The sequence below is a fragment of the Drosophila subobscura genome, chromosome J, assembly GCF_008121235.1.
Source record: "Drosophila subobscura isolate 14011-0131.10 chromosome J, UCBerk_Dsub_1.0, whole genome shotgun sequence".
NCBI lineage: Eukaryota > Metazoa > Arthropoda > Insecta > Diptera > Drosophilidae > Drosophila > Drosophila subobscura.
Genome location: NC_048532.1, coordinates 21,762,959 through 21,782,810, shown reverse-complemented (window position 1 = coordinate 21,782,810; position 19,852 = coordinate 21,762,959).

Below are 19,852 nucleotides of genomic sequence, written 5' to 3'. Positions count from 1 at the left end.
CCACTTTCGACAATAACTACATAACGACATTAATCAACAACTTATCCAACTCGATTTCCACCATCGATTCGAAGTAGTTTCTGATTACATTAATCCCTTGTGTCAGCAGCTAACTTGAAGCATCAAAAGCAGCAATTAACCCAGCATTACCGTAACGTAAAGAAACATGTTTATAGCCATGTAATTCCAAGGATTAATTAACCATAAATGGGATTCACATATGCTTTAGGGTGGAAGCGAGTGAGCTTTGGAGAAGAGCATAAAAGGTGCAGCGGTCCACACGCATTGGCGTGTGAATAAAAGTAATTTGATGCTAATTAAAAGCGCACAGAAAACACAGCCAAATGCCAAGAGTCCTTTGCAGCTTAGAGACGAGTGCCCCGAAATTTTAGTTGGCACCAAACGACGACCCACTTAATTGTGCAACACTTGAATGCGCAAAGCTGATACTCGTATTTGTAATAATTATTTCAGTATGTGGAACTGTGTCTGTGGGATGGACACATAAGCCAATTATACAGATGGGAACAGCACGAGGGACTGACCATGGCCACGGCCACACCTCAAAGCTGGCCACAGTGACTGCAAATTAAGTTAACCCACCGAGTTGCAACAGCAACAGCAACAGCGATGAAGCAGGCAACGGCCCTCGACAGCAGTCAAGTTTCGCAGACAGACAGACAGAAAACCCACAGACCGACCGACAGACAGACAAATGAAAGATCCTGCCACAGCTGATGTCCCATCGCAGTGGAGTGGAGTGTCTGGGCCATAAAACCAGCTCTTGGCGAAGTCATAAAAAGCAAGTCAAGAGACAAGACACGACAAGACAATTGGCAATGAAACAAATTACAACGCGAACAATGCACTTCTTTTCCACGGATTGTTTCTGGCTACGCGAACGAGCGACGCGTAAATGGAAATGAAAATGTTGAAACTTTTCTTGCTGCCAGCTGTTTATTGTTGCATTCAGAATGATTGCCCTCACCTCACCTCGCTTTGATGTCAGCTTTTTTTGCGGGGAATTTTGTTGTAGTGTTATGCTTTAACTTGCTTTGTTTTTTTTTTAAGACACCATCAATGTTTTTTTTATTATTATTTTGCTAGCAAGATGATGTCTTGTAGCCCAAGTAAGCAATTGGTTTAGCCAATTCTCATCACAACTTTATTATTTAAACAGCAGCAACTAATTTTTCTACTTGTGCGAGTACGAATAGAGTCCTGGAAAACAATGGCAAGCAGAGCCGCCCCCGAACAAGATATTAACAGAGACAAAAGTAGTTTCGTAGCGAAGCAGCAAAGTGTAAAGTTTATTTTTTATTACAATGTTCTGATGGTTCTCCTCTTTTTCGGGCTGGTTCCTTGTTGTATGACGAAGGCGTGTCGGAACGAGCCATAAGCAGTTAAAATATGCAAAGTAAAGTACAGCGACGGAGCCAACAATGGGGAGGGGCCGAGGCGAACAACACTATTTAATGAAAATGCACAAGAAACAAAAGTTGTAAAGGATCAGGCGTGGAGGGGAGGCGCCTGGCAAGGACGAGAGCAACTTGAGAAAGTGTTGCATACTTTTTAGGTGGCCAAGCGACCATTGTGATGCCTGCCACCAACTGCTGCCCCTGCCCCTCCCGCACAACGCTATTTATTTAAGCTCCAGCCTTGCGCCCAACTTTTTCGGGCGCTTTTTCTATTTTCTTTACGCTTTCGGGATTGCCCAAAAATATTTGCACAGCTCTGAGCCATACGACGAGCAATTGCAGCCGCCGCCGCAGCCGCAGCCGCTTGATGAAGTTGTTTATTGTGTTTCGCTCATGTTGATACTCTACTCTGCTGGGCAGGCTACACTGGCTTTGGCGGGATGTAGAGAGAATAGCTAATCAATTTTATTTGACAGAAATTTGCTGTTGCTTGGACCTTGAAGCTCTAACACCTCACGCCAGGCTGGACATTCGCTCTGCGTTTGCTTGAACAAATTGTTTAAATTGTTTCAAATATCACATTAACTTTTGTAACCCAAAAACTCGTTAGGATAATGCATACCTCATTCGTTGTACTTTTGCTAGTTGATGCCCCTGCAGCTCCTGCTATTTTTTGTGCGGCTGGAAAACTTTTGATGCCGCTTTGGGTTTTTACTCGGTGTTAAGTTGCGTATGGACCAAATGAATTTAGAAGTCTTATTTAACAAGTTTCGTAGCTGGAGAGAGCGAGAGAGAGAGGTTAGTTTTGTGTCTATATCGACAGCTTGGCAAAGTGAAAGTTGCATGGAGAATGCAGCTAAGCGGCATGCAGCTGGCTTCATGTTTTTGTTGGCAATTGTTGTTTGTGCAATGTTATGCCGTTTTATGCGAAAACTTTGACCCAAGTAGTTGAAAATTTTGCTCGTCTTGGACCAAGTCAACCTACCCCTGTGCAGTACGGCAAGAGGGGCAAGAGGGGGGATAATATATGCATTGTTTGCTTGATACTTTTGGGACGAGACTCATCCATGGGTCTAGCATGCAGACTGCAAGTCTGCTCTGCTTGATGAGCCATTTTGTTCAGTTCATTTGCTTGAATGTCGCTGCAAATGGGGCAGCATTTTGGGGTAAATCTTTAAGTAAATTATTTAAAATAAATGGCAGATTTGTAGGCAATTTGCAGGCTATTTGTAGCTAGTTATTTTCCTGCATATTCAAAATTTATTAGCGCAATTATTGCCATTTGAAATTGTTTCTGTAGCTAAGAAATAGTTACTCAAATCATTGCCAGCTGCTCGACCAAACAATAAGCACCTTAGACCAACCTTAGACTGGAAAACATTGGGAGTTTCTTTCCTCACACACTTTCCGACGAGCTGTCACATTTATTAGACCGCAAAATACGGAGAGTGAAGTACAGCAAAAACCTATTCAACAGCGGATGTTGCTGCAAAGCATTACACAAAAGCATAAATACGAGTCTATATATATTCCTGTATATAATTTATATTATTTCCCTGGTCGTGCGACTAATTAAAACAAGTCACGTACATTTGAAATTAAAAGCGGACAACATTTCCAGTGACCACAGAAGCCAAGGCGAGGGGTTACAGAGGAGTGGCAGGCAGATAGATGAGAGTCCGGCACGGAGTTGGGCACGGAGCTCCCCACTCTCTCTCCCTCTGTTCAATATCATTTCACGCAGCTGTGCCTCAATCGCCAATCAAAGTGGAATCACATAGAAAATTGTAATTAAATGGCAAAAATAGCAGAACGAAAATACATATTTGTTGCTTATGAAGGTTATTAAAGAAGATGATAGCAATTGACACCCCCAGAAATGAGCCAGAATGGGCCCAGAACTCATTTAGTTTGGGAGTTGAGGCTACCACAACCTGAGGCAGAGTCCCCCTGGGGGTTTGTCCCTGAAGCCCTGCATGAAGTAATTACTTCTTAGTTACGGATTTAAATTCCATTCAGTGTCCAAACCAATAATGAGTTGTTCGTCCTGAGGCACAAAGGCAAAGTAACTGGCCAAAAGTCACCACTTGGGCCTGGTCCAGTGTCTGTTTCTGTTTGGTTTTGGCTTGGGGTTTGGCAACCACAGAATGCCACAGTTTTGGGGGCAGGAAACCGCACCAACACGTGCTTCCACAGCAACAAATGGACAGCAGTCGGGGGGTCCACAGTCCTGCAATCCTACACTCGTATGTTTCCTGGCTAACCGAACAGCCGTTTGTCCGTTTCGATTTGGTTAATTATGCACTGGGCTAAGGGTGAAATCATTCAAGAATGTGGCCTTAGACTACCGAATATTCCAATCTAAATTTTGCTGGCACCTGTCTGCTGATGTAATTCGAAATTACTGGCAGAATATCCTGCAAATCAGTTGGAACTGGAACTGGCCTGTGTCTGGGCAGCAATTATAAGCCTATTTTCAAAGGGAAGGCAGAACAATCTTTGAGCTTTCGATTTCTGTGCAGATTATTTCCATTTGATGCTGGGAATTTAGTTTAAGTATTCAACAGCAGATGATTAGCTCCACAGGAAGGAGCTTCGCTTTATCTTTGCTCTTTCATCTGGAATGCCACAATCACAAACAGCTAAAAATACTCAAATAAATATTTAGCTGGCAGTTTATATATCATTCTTATTGAGCGGAGTTGAAGCTTGCTGAGCTCTTAAGTTCTTGTGGCGATTCATTGGATTGGAAGTGCACTTTCAGCGGCAGACACATGTGGCGGGAATGACCGGCAGTCATAATGCCACCTTCAGTTTTACTCAATAGAAAATATTGTTTTCCTGACTTTCCAGCCTTAACTTTAACTCTTTTTCTTTGCTTTTCTTTAATGTTTTATCTCACTGCTGTGTGAGTGTGGCAAGCAAACAAACAAAGGCTGTGGCAACTATCTTTTATTTATTCATTGAATTCTGAGCTTCAATTAAAAAGCCATTAGAATGGGAAACACAGACAGAGAGACACACAAACAGGAAAACAGTTCGAGGACACACTCAAAGGAGGTCTCAAAGTCATTGGGTTGTCCTGGGAAACGCAGAAAAGGACAAGCCAGACGGTAAACAGAGCCCACCTGTCCATACACAGCGAACCGAACCCACAATCAATATTGTTATCCTTTGGCTGTCAAAGGCAGGCCACCGGCAGGGGCAGCATTTGCATGCAAGGACATTGTACTTGGCTTTTGTTTTGGCCCTGTGCTGGCTTGCCTTTGACCTACAACCCTCCACCCCAGCAGGAGCCTCTCTAATTTATATTTAATGCTAAAAGGCACAAGCAAAGTTCCTCAACGAAGGACAGCTACAAGTCCTGCCCCTGACTGAGTGACTGACTGTGTGTCTGTCTGTTTGTCTGTGGCTGTGTCTGTGTCTGTGCCTGCACCCCATGGAGGTGTAGGTGCCAGACGACTCACTGTAATGTTGTTATTTAAACTTATATAATTTATCCAAAGCCAAGAGCGACAGACTGGACTGAGAAATAGATTGAAAAATTGCATTTCATAACGGGAAACTGTATCGAGTTACGCAAATTGCATTTAGGGAGCTGAAATGGCAGCATTACACATCATTCGATTTAATTGGATTTATTAGAGTGGAGGCTTGGGGCTAATTTGTGTGGTTTATCCAACAGCAGCAAAGGTTCTGCTTTGGCAGCTAAGTTTAAGTGACAATTGATTGCCTGTCCCTTGTCTAATATTCCATTTATAGTTCTCTATTTATACTCAAGTCCAGCTATGCCTGAAGTTCCATTTAAAACAATTGATTGGATAATTATTATTAAACATAACATAACCTCTTTTTCTGCTACCCGCTCTAGCCCTTCCCGCTGCCCTTGCGCTGCTCAACTGTTCATGGAGGTCATGACTTCGTTCCCATGGCCCCATGGACATGTGGCCTCAATGTCAATAACAAATTTTATAGGCAAACCACACCCGCACCCTGGGGTGTGGCCCGAGAACACGCAAGGAACTTGTGGTGGTCATTTTTTTCCATTGCCATGTTTATTGACTATTTGTCACATCGAGTGCACACATATTTAGGTGCTCTTTAATGGCATTAAATCGTCATGCAAATTGCGCATACGCCATGTCTGGCTGTTGCATGGGAATCGGCAGCTTGCCACTTGTTGGATGACTGCCATTTACCCTGATTGATGGCCGCATTTCATTTGCAAATTTGCAACAACATTTTCCATGTGCATATTTATGAGTGCTTTGAAAGGGGGTGGACAATAATCCATGGCCCGGCAATATGCCAAAAATCATTTGGCCCCAAAATCCAAATGGCTGACATCAGCATCTGCCATGGCAGCGCCCAAAATTTCCATCCCCATCAAAGTCAGACAGCTTCGGCTGCTGCACTTGAGGCCAGGACGGGCCGCCATGTAAGCTAAGCAGCTGGGAGTGAGTCTGCCTGTTTGGTTGTGCAATTATTTACATGAATATCGAATCCAATTGCTGACTAAGCAATCTCGAAATGAATGCCAGTAGTCAGCATTCGAATATTGATAAATGAATGAAGCAATGTCAAATGGAATGATGCATTTCGAAAGCTCTCAAGCTCGTGGGATCTGCGGATTATAATTCATAATAAAAGAGTTTGAGTGCGCTGATACTTACCTGTAAGCCATTGAAAAGGATTTCATGGAAATTGCCACCACTCTGTGTGCCTCGAATCGTTTGAATGTCTGCACTTTAAATCAAGTTTGAAATTCATTGAAAATTCATTCGAAATATCTTTAACTAATAACTAATGAAGTTTAGCTTCGACTTCTACTTCTAAATACTATTGCCAACAATGGAAACTAGGATTCTAAGATTATTATGTATTCAGCATAATTAAATTTGTACTGAAATGCTTGCCAAGTAAATTCTACCCATTTATTTACACACACAAAAGTTCCCTCCATACCAAGGAGAATTGGAAAAACTAATTTTCCCTTGGCCGAATCCTGGTCAAAACTCTGTGGAGAGAACTTTTAAATTCCAGACAAGCCCCTTGAACCAGAACCAGAAACGAAACCCAAAAACAGAGCCAGAAAGAGAACCAAATAGCAGAACCAAAAACAGAGCCAGAAACAGAAAGTTTCTTATTAATTAAGTAAATGGCGTTAAGTAAATATAATATGTACTTGTTTAAAATTATATCTGAGGCAATAACCATGGCTGGACGGCATGGAGTCAAGTGCGCCAAAGAGTAGACGCCAAAGAAGGGTGGAAAAAAGTTTGCTTGTGCCCATCCATGTTTATGTCCATTTATTATGCAAAAAGCCAGCCACTGGAGTGCGGGGTGGGCGCTTGGTTATGAGGAGCATAAAGTAAAGTAAAGCACACGCCACTTTATTCTCGGCCATTTTGCCTTAGTTCTAGTGTTACCCACAGGTCTAGGTCTGGTCAGGTGGCAGGTAGTCAGGGAGGCAGCCAGTACGAGTCAGTCAGCAGGCGGCCTGTGGCTGCTTCATTACCCTAATGAACTTGAAAAAAGTATCGGGTGTACACAAAGTCAAAGGGAGTCGGGTGTGGGTGGAGCTCTCGGAGACAATCACCAGGTGACCACCATCCCCTACCTCTCCCTCTCCCTCTCCCTCTCTGTGCCACTCTCTCTGTGAAAAGTTACTTCTCTCTGTGGCAGATTTGCCTGTAATGAGGTCATAGTCACGAGTGTTGACTTTAATTAGTGAGTTTTCAGGCAGCCCCACCCCTACTCTCCTCCACGCTAGTGGAATGGCAACCAAATGAGCTTCTCCCGGGGCCATGTGATGCCTTTTGCCCGACCCACAAATTATCCGTTAATTATGGGACAATGGCTCTGAAGTTTTTGCGGCTGGCCATGTTCTCTGCGCCTTAATACGATTCGCCAGGAAATACGAGCAGTTTTCCAATGCCAATAAACTGAATGACATGGCAGGCAGAGTTATTGTGAAAAATGCTTCAAGGGACCTTTTAAGGGCGGAATTTTTAAATTTAATTAAATTTTAAATACGGGAAGCCAATACAGAGTACCATTTATTACAAATAAAATGTCCACGAAATGAGCAAAGAGAGTCTCCCATCGCTTGTCGTTTTTTTTTCAATTATCTTAAATGGAGATTAGATGGCAAAAGATGACCAAATAAATACGAGTAAATATCCCAGAGATTAAAAGTAAAGAACAAAAAGATGAATCGACTTGATGATAATTTATACTGAGACGTTGCCAAGATCTTAAGCGACTTACCGCCGGATTATTAGAGCCAGACAGCGGCAGACTTGGCATTATGCCAGAGAATCAAACTTTAAGATGTTGAGAACTTTCCCAGCAGTAAAGAGAATGTTGAAAATGCCTATTTGAATGCAAAAGAAAAAGTCTACAAGCTGGAAACAAAAAGTGGGAGCATCAAGGAGCCAGGAGTTCCACACATGGACAGGGGGATCGGGCCAAGTAGATGCCAATAAACCGGCAACGACATTTGTTGATTTTATTGACATGTTTCGTTGGCTTCCAGCGTAACCTCCTCACCCCTCTCTAGCAGCCATGGAAGCTCTATCTTTTTGCGCCTGTGACTGGCAGTCAAATTTCCTTCTTGGCATGTCCTTTTTTTTGTAGCTTGAAGGCTTTGCCATGCGATCCCTGCCGCTTGTCTCCGACTCGCTTCTATGTGCTGTGCGTGGCCTTAAAATGCGCCATAAAATTGATAAAATCAGTTGATTGTAAAAATTGATAAATTGAAATTGATTGAGGCAGCGACACACACACAGAGACGCACCAGCAAACGGCAGGGAATGAAATGTCTTTGATGCCCCACACTTTGCATACGGAATGGCCATTCGACTGGGAAGGAGCCGCGCAGAGACAGTTGGCGGCAGCGGCAGCGGCAGCACTCGTGCCACATGTTGTAAAGTGAGTTTTGTGGCCCACAAACAACATTAGCGGTCCCAAAAGCAGTTGGCAAATGGAAGAAAAAAAGAACGAAAAGGGAACGACGGAAGCCAGTCAGCATTTAATTAACCAACCAACGATGGGGAAGGGAAACTCTCATGCTGGGAGCACTTCCACTGCCTTGGCGGAGTTTTTTAAATGGATCCCTCGAAAGTAGGGAAAGAAAATGGGATTAGAAAGTCAGAGTGGTAAAGAAAGTGCAGGAAATGTATTGTAGGAAATAAAATTAAACCCAAAAGCAGTCTTTAAAATTTCTTTAAAATATTTTCCAATAACTGCCTTCACTTGTGATTGTTGCCTTGTCAAAAATGTTGCAATAAATTTCAATTAAAATGATTTAATTGACCTTCTACCATTTCCCCTGGCCTTGTGGCATGTGGCATTTACCACGTGAATTTGGTTTGAAATTAATTTCCAATGTTTGTTGCATCGGACAGCAAACAGACCTCAGGTGGTTGCATATCTGTGGAATATCTTTGGGCATTATGTGAATAAATGAACGAATTTTGTGCTATTAGAGATGGAATACTGGATGGGCATTTGCTTGTCTGCTTTAAATTTCATTGGGCATGCAGTTTCTTCTTTATTTCTGCGTTTAATTAACAATGTTTAAGCATCTTTTGAAGTGGTTTTTGAAACAGCGCCTTTAAGCACTCACCTGTGCGGATGGATGTTTATTGCAGTTCGTTCTCTGGCACTTTTAATGTGGAATGAAATTACTTTTTATTGATGCCAGGCAAACACGATTGACATGCACTTACACGCTCGTTGAGTGTCATTTTGCCACTTGCGGTGCCATTGCCCGCATCCGTATCCGTATTTATGTACAGTTTTATGTACATATGTATGTGTGTGTGTGTTTCCGGGTGTGTCTGTGCTTGTGCGAACCTATATGTTTGTGCGTAAATATATGGTAAATTGATATGTACGTGCATTAAGCCCATTTATTTGACATTCTAGGATGCAATTTCTCTACAAAATCTCAAAGTTTTTGATAGAACAAATTTTAAATTATTTTCTATTTAATTTTAATTGAATTTTAAGCAGAATTGTAAGCGAATTATCTTAGTGTGTTTATAGTTTGTTCAACTCTTACATAAAACACTTTTTTTAATGCCAAGAAAAAGCTTTCAGGAACAGCTCCTCAACACCTCTTGCAGTCCCCTGGCTCCATCGACGTGTTTCAAAAATTGCCAGCGATAATCGGTGACAGTTAACAAGTCAATCGTTTCACAGCGGACACGATACGCTTCCTGATAATATGTACAGCACCATTAAAAATATATTACTTTGCGAACAGATACGCGTACATATAGCTATGTACATATGTACATATGTATGTACATACATATATGTATATGCATAGCCATGTGCATGTGACATTATCTTAATGCTCATTAAGCGCGCTTTTTATATTAAAGCAATACTTAATTGCCAGTATCGAGGCGGCCATTGGCTCGGAGCCGGAGGGATCTCTGGTTGGCTGGGGTCTCGTCTGGTGTGGCTGCTGGTCCCTGGCAAAGTTTTTAATTACTAAAGTTTTGCAGCAAAGTGAAAATGGCAAAGGCAGGAAACGTTTCTTCACTCAAATATTTACTCGATTATTTGTTAAATTTGCAGGCAGGCAGTGGCAGTGTTTTGCTGCTCATTAAAAGGGCCTCTTTTGTTCGTTAAGTGATCGCGTTAATATGTCAAGTTTGGCTACTAAGTTTGCACACCTAGTCGTGTCTAGTCATGCCTCTCTCTCTCTCTCGCTGTCTTTCTGCAGCAGACTTTGGGGCACAAATGAGCAAAAGTTAACAAGAAGCTGTCTTATTACAGCTGCTGCTGCTGCTTCTTGTGCTGCTTTTGCTGTTCCTGATGTTAATGCCACTTTGCTGCCACTCGAGCTTGGAACCAGCACCGCCCTCCTCCTGCTGATGGATGCTTCCTCTGCGGTCCTTTCTTGCACGCCTGCCGCCTTAAGCGTTGAGCATGTGGCAGCTGCCGCTGCTGCTGCTGGATTTTTAAGTGCCCCTGCCACCACAAGGCAGCTCTGCATCCCCTACCGAGTCTCGAGTCTGCTGCAATTATTACTTGCAACAAATGGGCAGAAAACTTTCCAGCAGAAGCAACGCTTTAAGGGCCAAGCAGCAATTCCTTACGCCAGCAAACTCGTGATGAAGATGCTCGACTCTAATATCATAAACATCGATAGAGTCCATTGTTATGGCCACAACGAGGCGCGCCACATAAGCCGCAGCAACCGTAGGAACCGGCAAACGTTTGTCCTTGTGCGGGTTTGGGTTGGAGGAGGCCCTTAACAATGACATTGCGAAGCCAAACAAACAACGAGGAGACGGCCAACAAAGCTGTGCAGCAAATGAATACCCAAGGCCCAGCCCTTACCCATACTTGTACCCGTACAGGGCTCACAAAAGCCTGAGACCAGCATCCGGTTCCGCAATTGCAATGGCAAAATGCAACAGAAGCTGACGCTGACGCTGACGCAAACACAAATGTGCGAGTGGCCCTGCGCGCTCGGTAATAATGCGCTCGGTAAACGTTGCTGGGGAATGGCCAGGAGTGGGGAGGGAAAATATGAGACAGAGAGGGGCTTCAAGTGGGACAGAGATAGTTGGAATTGCTTGCAGAGAGACGTAGGTAAGGCTGTGATGCTGTCACGCTGCCTTTGGCATCATGCATTGCTGATACATTGGTTTATATTTGAAATACGAGAAAGGGATACCATCAATGCCTACAGCCCCAGCCCTTTTACTATCTAAAACAATGCAGTTTCCCCATATCAAATGGCAAATAATAGAACAGAGAAGACAGCCAGCTAAAGGTGAGTTGTGGCGTGGAAAAGGCACAGCCTGCCATGGAGCAGTGTTCGTGGTAGAATAATAAACTTTACCGCTGCATATCGCACTTATCAAATAACACAGAAAACAGAAGCCAAGCCCAGCCCTTGCACTGTGCTCGTATTTCGTTGCTGAGCATTGTCAACAGTGGAAAAGTTGTGCAGCGAAAAAGAACCAGCTATAATAGTAGTTAAAAATAATAATAATAATAATTGTAATACAAGAACAACAATAACTTATTACCCATTGCTTTTAGTGGCTTTTTTATAAGTTTTGACGACTTTTTGATAAAGTTGCAATGCATTTGCTTGTTGCACGTTGCAGACGTTGTTGCAAAAACTTCAGGGACGACGCTCAAGACAAAGTTTCCTCCTGTGGCCCCCGAGGCGGTATCCCTGCTCAAGTTGTAATTTAACTCCCACCAGAGCACACCTCTCCTGGTGGGCTCCTTCTCTCCCACTTCGACAAAGTGAGTTATGCCATGTCACGCATCCGCCATGTGGTCTGGGCTCTGGCCTCTGTCTGTGCGTTTGCCAGGCTTTAAACTGCAGCTCGCTGACAGCATAAGCCCCGCGCCACATCCAGGCCCCCGGACTGAGCCTCAGACCCGACTACAAAGACAAACAGCCAACAATGGCAGACGGAGGAGACAGTGAGGCATGCAACACAAACAACCAAAAACTATACAGACGCACACTTGAATTTCTGGTGGCAAGAATGCTAATTTGCCATACACATGCCACCACCAGCAGCGGCAGTGGCGGAGGCAGAAGCAGCAGCAGCAGCAGCAGCTGCCACTGATAGCAATCAGGAAGGAGTGTGCTGTGGCGTGGGGGCCAACAAAGAGTGTGTGGCCAAAGTTTTCACTGTGGCAAGCGGCAAGCAGCAGTGGCAAGCAGCGGCATAATGCATTTAGCCATCTCTTCCCATTTTGTGTGTCCTGCGTAACTTCTCATTCACTTTGCCACACACATATTAAAATCCAACCACAAAATGTCAAACCGAAAACCAAAAGTTATGCATTGCCCCCGCCCCCTGTCTGTGTGAATGAGTGTGGAGTGTGCGTGTGTGAGTGCGTGAGTGCATATGTGGTTGACAGGTTGAACCCAAAAGAATTGTTGCACAAACTTGAATATTTATTTGGTTATTTATTCGCAACTTTAAAGCCGCTTTGGGGCTATGCAGCAGCTGTTCTCTGTCTGCCCATCCATCCACTGGAATTAATATAATTAATGAAATGTTGACACTTCAGTGACGCTTGCATTTGCCCAAAAATGTATTGGAACAATCGTTTATTTAATTCAACTGTCGAGTGTGCACACTTATCGCGCACAGATTTCGTATGAATTAAACACAATTATAGTTTGTGTTGTTCCACATTAAATATTTGTCACACCTGTCACTTGCCGACCCCCCCGCCCAATTTGCACTCCAAATTCCAGAGTAAACAATTTGCCGCTTCGCTCGATTAACACCGAATTGTTGTCCAGAGAGTGAGGCAGGAGGAGGGACAGGAGCTGGACTGTTGTCGTTCTGCATGCATAATGCATTTGCCCAAAAATTAATGCAATTTGTTGACACAACTAAATGAGGGGAAATGCTGATTACGTGTCCCCTGTCCCACCACAAATTAATTAGGCAACAACAAAAAAGAGCAAAAAGTAATGAAGGAAAAAAGGTAAAAGGAAGAACTATGCAGGATGTGCAGGACACGTGTGTGCTCGACAGTGATGGAGCATTTATGCAATCCTAATTGAGGTCTTTGTTGCAAGTTTGTGGCTATAGCTGTTGTTGTTGTTGCATGTTACATGCTGCTGCTGCTGCTGCTGCTGCTGCTGCTGCTTCTGTGGCATAATTATAATTGCGTTTATTGTGTGCATGTTAGACAATAATTAGCATTGAATTAATTTCCGAATGGAAAACCAATTAGCCGCACACCTCCAAGGATGCCTCCTCCCACCACTCGAGTCTCGAGCCCACTTCCCACGTTTTGCCTGCCACAAAACCTCATCATCGTCTGGCAGCAGCTGCAGCATAATTCCATTGACATTCGATTACAATCTGTCGCCCAATCCAATCCAATCCAATCCAATCCCTCAATCAAACACTCAAACGTCAGGGCCCGCGGCAATTACGCGTTTCGCATTGCCAAATGAACTTAGCGGCTCATTTGCATCTGAACCGCAGTTAAATAAGGCGCCCTATAGAGTGCTTGGCAACAGTTTCATTCCTCAAATTCCCACTCATCTGAACCTATCTTTGCTTGTAGAATTATTAGCCAATAAATTATGTTATGGTAAATGCCGGAAAAATACGAGTACAGCTGCTGTAATTGTGGGTTGAAGCGATAGAACGAAAGATTTACGAGCTGTGAGCCCAGACCAATGGCCGTGCCAGAGACTTAAACATAAAATGCGTATCCGAGTGGCGTTTAACAGAGTTTTCGCACAGAGCCCAGGGACGCGGAGGGATGCCCAGGACAAAGTGCAAACGCAGCGCCCCAAAGCCAAGTATTTCTCATGGCCAGCGAGGATTTTGGGAACGCAAACACAACAACAGACTGGACAAAAAGCAGCACACAAATAATGGAGAGAGACAGAGGAGCAGCACAATGGATTGCATTTGAAATACACAGACGACGTGCCCAGATAAATTGTTGCGCCCAGTCCCCCCGGTACGGTCCAAGCCCAAAAGACGACGACGCTGCAAAACTTGCAAGACAGTCTCGAGCTCCTCCTCGAGCATCCTCCTCTCCGAGTAGTACTCTCGGGGAGACGGTAGACGGGGACTCTGCCATTGCTGACTTTGAAACTTATGCGCCAGTCGTTAAGCTCGGCTCAATGTGTTGTTTTGTCTCCTCCTCCTCCCCTTCCCCCACAGGGTTCTCCATTTCTGTGTGTGTGTATGTGTGTGTGTGTGTGTGTGTGCGTGGAAAAGCAGCTTAAGCATGCACATTCGCATAAGGAAACAGATGAAGAAGTTGCAGAATAAGTAAGCTCACGAGCTGCAGCTCATACGAATTTCATATACGAGCACGAGGATACTCGTAAGCAGGATGCAGCAGGACAGTGCAGAACTGGGTAGCGACTGCAGAGATGCCCTCTTTTTATCTTTCATTTTATACAAAATGTATCTCTCCAAGCAGCTTACAGATAGAGCTGTCTGTTATGCCCTTTCCCTCCACGATTACTGGGCATAAATGCTCATAAATATTCCTCTTCATAACAGCAAAGAAATAAGAAGAAAAACCTAACAAAAAACAAAATGGAGAATGCAGAATTGCAGAACAGATTCCACTCCTGTGCCGGCAATGTTGATGTTGTGGTGGCCAGCAATTTTGGAGTGTCGCCCGAAAATATAGCCAGGATTTAAACTTGACTTCAAGCTGTGTCCCACAGCTTAAGGGGTACACAATTACATTGGACAAGTACTATATACTTGAACGATATCAGAGAACAGCAGCAGATATTGTAGAAATAAATTCAAAATACTTAAAAAGGCAACAAAAGTTGAGCTTGCCTTGAACATTTGTTTCAAAAATTCCTTTAGTCAAAAGTCGGTCGAAAGTTGATTGATTTTGAATTGGAAAATGTGTCTAGAAGGGGAAACCTTTAACCACTTAATGAACAAAGCTGCAGCTCAGTAAGTTCCCCCATTTATTTTCATGCCAAAGCTAAATTAGCTATTTCTTTTCTTTCTATAGACCAAATTTTAATTTATTTAATGGAAAATATATATGTACTCAATCTATAAATAACTCAACTGCTCGATAGCTAGCAAAATTCCATTTCATTAGCTCTGTAAGTCGCCTTGCCCAAGTCGCAAGTACTCCGCCTTCGCCGAGCTAAGCTCAAATGACCAAAACATTTTTATAACTTAATTAAACACTGATTTTCGTTTCACATTTTATGGACATTTTCACACTGCATGTACACCAGGACCCACCCAGAACGCAGGGGGAAAAATAAGAGAAAAAACCGTTGGAGAAAATGAAGTTCTATTCGATTTGTTTTATTGTCCATTGCTTGGGTTGGGCATGGGGTGGTGGGGTTTTAGGGGTTTTTTTTCTGGAACTGGTCTCTGGCTTGGATGGCTGGCTGGCTGGTTGGCTGGTTGGCCCTGTGGTCAGCTGCCAACTGAGAGTATTAGTTATATGTGCTGTGTCGGCTATTTTGGGACCACTGGCAGTGGCAACAAAGTTATTTTGTGAAACTGCCAATTGCCGGACTTACTTTTTGTCCATGCCTGGTGACTGGTGCCTGGTGCCACATGCCACACGGCCATGTTCTAGTTCTGTTTCGAAAACCCCACTCCGTTCCCCACACCGCTCCCCCGTTTGACAGACAGCCAGAGAGCTCGGCAATATTAAGTTGAGGCTCCTTTTTGTGTCCAGGCTATTTCGTTTTTCGTTGCTGGCTGCGAGTTATGATGGAAGTGGGAGTGGGGAAACCTTTTGGCCAGAAACAGAGTCGCACTTTAATTAGAGCCTCGAGGTGTCAATGGCTGGGTGTAATCAGTTTAATAGCTCTATAACGCTCTCTGTGTGGGCATATTTCAGCGGAATAAAGTCATTAAAATGCAATTAAAAATCGTGCAAAATGTTGAACAACTTCCTCTGCTCTCTTTGCTGTTGCTTACCCCTCCTCGTGCTAACACGCGTTTGTAAATTTTCTCAGCTCAATTTAATTAATTTATTAGAGAGCAAAAGCAGCAGCAGCCACAAAGCAAGGATGCTAAGGATAAGCAGGAGGTGGCGGGCTTCTGGCTGTGGTATATGTTTTTTCCAAGGTTGCTGTGGCTGTGGCTGTGAGGTACTAATCTTATTAGACTTGGATTTATGGAACGCATTGCCTTTAGTTGGAGCTAGTTTTTGGGTTGCCTTTGTGCATGTATCGAGGGTAGAGAGAGCACAACAAATTCTCTCAGTTTATTGTTTAAATATTTATGTCTAAGGAGCAATTATTTGCAGGTAAGTTGTAGCTGTTCTTTGCTCCGTTTGCTAGAGAATTAATTGTACATAGATATGTACATAGATTGCAGTGCATTTAATCAATTAATTTGCAGTGTAAAATATACATTTGAAGGGACTATTTCACTGCGAGATAAGTTCTTCTCTCGAAAAGAAAACCAGACAAATACGAGCTTAGAGACTGTGCATTCGATTGCATCCATCGTGGCATCCTGCCCCCAAATTGAGTGGCAAGGAATGAAGCCAAAGTGGTTAACCATTAGTTTCACTCGCTTGGGATGCTCCTACGACATCTGCTGCTCCTTCCTATCCACTGCATTTGTGCTGTTGTGTCGAAGCCATGACAAATGTATTGTAAATAACGCGTATCAAGGCAGTGTGACAACGTGGCGTAAGGGGCAAGGACTTGTGGATGCAACTCAAGCAGCGGCAAGCGACAAATAAAATATGTTGCACAGACTCCGGCACGCACAGTTGCACCTGGGGGAAGAACAGATAACAAGAGATAGAGTGACAAACAGCAGTGGAGAGCCAAGAAAAATGACTCTCCCAAGGCCAAGTCCAAAAGGAAAGTTGCAATTTATGGGCACAGACGGCAACATGAACGAGAGGATACTTTAAGGATGCAGCCATGCACTTTGCTGATTATTGGAATTAAAATATATAAATCTGATTCAGATTGCACCACCCTGCACCGCCCACAATCCCTCTTCTCATCTCTCTTCCCCGACAGAGATGAACAACAGTTTGCCACAGCTTCCCATTGAGCCGGAAATGGTGCACGGAAATGCGAGTAAACACGGAAAGCGATTCGAGTTGACAGTGGATGGCCATCGATACGGGATGGCAATGGCCATGGTGACAGGAAAGCTAGCAGTTCCTTGGGAGGTCAGTGGCATTTCCCCTCCAGTCAATAAACCCCCCGCTCTCTGCACAGCATAACGAGGAGAAGTGGCGACCTCCAATGGCAGCTTGACTTGCTTCATGATATTTTCCCTCTTTTGTCACTGACAGCAATTGCTCTCCGCTGTCAATGTCCGCATATTGATACTCCATGCTCCTTGTTCCATTCTCCTTGCGTATAATGATGCCAAAAACCAGTGTCCGGCGGAGCAGCGTCCATTGAAGGTCGATTTTGTGGGTGCAGCAGCCACGATGATGATGATGGCTTTGTGTATTATTGTGGGGAATGATGTTTGGTTTGTGTGCAAGTGTATTTATGGCTGCTTGAGGAGAGCTACATAAATCGAGGAATATGTTGAATCTTTCTGGGAAACTTCTGGTTTCGAAGTATTAAAAAGGGTTCAGCGTGGTTCAATCGAATTCTAATCAATCTCCCGTTTGCATCCACTCGCATATGCACACAAATTCGTCTAACTTGTCCACTTTAACCCTGCACTGACCTCCGCTGACATATCCATCCATGTCCGGAGGGGCCAGAAGCTGACAAAAGCTGAAACAGAGTGCCAGAAATGCATCAACGCAGCGACTGCTGCTGACAATGGGCCAGGCAGGGAGACAGCGGAGTGCCAATGCAGCAGAGTACGAGTCCTAACAACTGTCCAGCGGAATGTACATAAAGTTGTGCGGCACAAAACTGTAATCTATTTAATAACTCACATGGTACACCCCGGGGGAGGAGCGCTTCAACAATGTCAACGCGATGAACTGCACACGAGAGCTGTAGGAGCTCCCACTCCATGATGGATACCACACCATGATGAAGGTGGAGCTCAAACACCTTTGACCTGTGGCAAACCGACACACGGTGGCCCTACCCGCTGCCGCAGCAATGTTGGCCACAAAAATAAATTATTCAATGCCCAGTGAACGCTCCAATGGATCGGTACGAACATACGATATACATATATATGTATATGTATATAAATGTGTACTCTATGTAGGAGTATTTCCACGTGTCTGGAGTGCAGTTCGAACTGGAGAATGGAAATGACAAAATAACATCGCCGAAAGGCAACCGAACGTACATCCATCCAACTATCCATCAAATGTATTTGCCCAGTGCTCCCAAAATAAACTTTATATGCTGCTGACACGGCCATAAAAACGTCATAGCCAGAGGTGAACAGGATACACAGCAGGAACAATGCGATTACGCAAAGGAAGAACAACAAAAAAAGGATTATCCATGGGCATTGTTGCTTACAGTCCGCTAAAATATTATGAACAAATGAAACCCTTTTGAGGAACCATGGCAACTGCCTGGCAACGTATACCCGGAAGTACCCATTCCTAGAAAAGTGAGTGGGTGCTGGCAGGGGGCTCGGGGGGTAGGTGCTGATTATAACAATCAAACTAACTCAATTATACGCATACGTAAGCACGCACAGGCCCAGAGAACGGATAAATGAATAGAGGGGGGCGTGAGCACAGGACATGCGTGGCCGCAGGACATGCTGGCATATGTGCAGCTTCCGGTTGAGAAGCAAAGCTATGCGGTAAGCCGCAGAAAAGGCATGGGCAGGGGTTGGGGCAGGGCATGGGCATGGGATGGAATGTGGGCACAACCCAAAAGCCATTTTGAGGCCAGACTGAATTGTGACATTATTTTAATGAAAATTGACTCTTGATACAAGAGACTTTGAGCGGGGGACGCTGGCACTTTCAATCCACTTCTAACCCGCATGATTGAGCCCGTAATATGGTGTGGGCTCCAACTGCTGCCGCTGCCGTTGCGGTCAAAAGGCGATACAATTGCGTTTTACGAGTACCAAAAATAAGGCTTACAATATAATAACCCCCCGCCCCAAAACATCATTCAATGTCTGCCGGAGAGCCAAAAAACAGAACAAAACTTGGCAAGCAAAGGAGAACCCTTTGGACGCAGCTGTTCGGAACCAAAAATGGAAACAGCAAACGGCAGCAGCAACAGCAACAGCGGAAGAAGAGTAGGAAGAAGAACACTCGGTGCAAAGTGCCAGAGGTGCAAACACGTACAGTAATACAAATAAAGAAAACAATAATAGAAAATGGACTCGAAGCCAGAGACATGAAAAGCCAAAGGGGGCCAAAAGCCAAAGAAAAGCGCAAACAGCGACGAGCGAGCGAGCGCTAAGGGCATACCAGCTGGGAGATTGGAGACAGAGGACTGGCAGGAGAAATATTTACTGCAAAGAATAGTAAATACCCTTCAAAAGATCTCTAGGGAGAGACAATACTTATTTTTAGCTGGATTATTCAAGTATTTTTCATATTTATATAAAAGTTTTCGAATTTTAAGAGATTTTCTCCCACAACACACTCACAGTCACTTCAGAATTTATGCAAAATTCGTTGGTTAGTTCATAGCTAAGACCCCATCAAGATCTATCTGTTAAAATGCCCACTGGAATATTGAAAAGATTGCAGATTGAAACTCCACTTACCTCAACCACGGCTAGAGTATTTTTCTTGGCAAACTGCCGGCTACAACCTCTTGGAACGTCTTAGGGAAATGTTTGTTTTTCGTTTTTGGCTTTCAGTACACCCACACACGGCCCCCGCCAATACACCGAACTCCGCTCACGTTGCACGCTTTATTGTGCCCCCTCCTGGCAGTCGCAATTGTTGCTGCAGTTGCAGCTGCACTTGCACTTATCAATATTGATGATGGGACGCCACAAAATGAACGAATATAGAAGGAACTACGA